Below are 779 nucleotides of genomic sequence, written 5' to 3'. Positions count from 1 at the left end.
CAATTAAAAAATTCAACTTTAAAAAATGAAATTAAGAGCCTAATGATGACGATGAATCCGTTGTTAATTGTCAGAAAAACCCACCTGGGTCCTTTATGGAATAAACTACCATCATTACCTGGTCTGGTCTACATGTGACTCCAGATCCACAGTGATGTGGGGGACTGTTAGCTAGTCTCTGGGCAATTGGAGCCATATACTGTGACCATGTACTGTGAATGAATTTTTTTAAAAATTGCATGGTGGTGTATAATGTGGGAAAAAAGTAGACTTTTCTGCTTGTCATGGAAGATAGAAAACTTGTATAACATTTAAATGTAGATATTGCAGAACTCAGTAATGCAGAGGATTTGTGAGTCACAAAATGTTCGTACAGCAAATGTTTAGGGAAGTAAATGGGATGTGTTGTCTTTTTGTGTTATCTGTAAGTAATATAAATTGAGCAGTCTCCTTTCAAAAAGATTTGTTAGCAAATTAGATCTGAAAATAGCCATTCATACAACCTCCTCTTTTTAGACTGCATGACGTCAATGGGAGGGTTATTAACACTGTATCGAGAGAAAAACAAGACTTTAAAGGAAACGTCGGCATTCCTCTATATTTTTATCCCGATGTATCAGCTGGAAGAAGGTTCATGGAAATCGGCATTAGTATTGACATTAGTTCCAACAGATAATAGCTGACCATACAATGCCAATCAAAACTGGCGGCTCAGTAAACCCCAGCCCACATGCCTTCCCTGGGGAGAGGTGGCGCATGTGTGCCCTGCTCGGTGACGT

Source organism: Stegostoma tigrinum, chromosome 19 (assembly GCF_030684315.1).
Source record: "Stegostoma tigrinum isolate sSteTig4 chromosome 19, sSteTig4.hap1, whole genome shotgun sequence".
In the NCBI taxonomy this organism is placed as follows: Eukaryota; Metazoa; Chordata; class Chondrichthyes; order Orectolobiformes; family Stegostomatidae; genus Stegostoma; species Stegostoma tigrinum.
The sequence above is the reverse complement of the archived record's forward strand: the minus strand, read 5'-3'. Positions refer to the sequence as shown.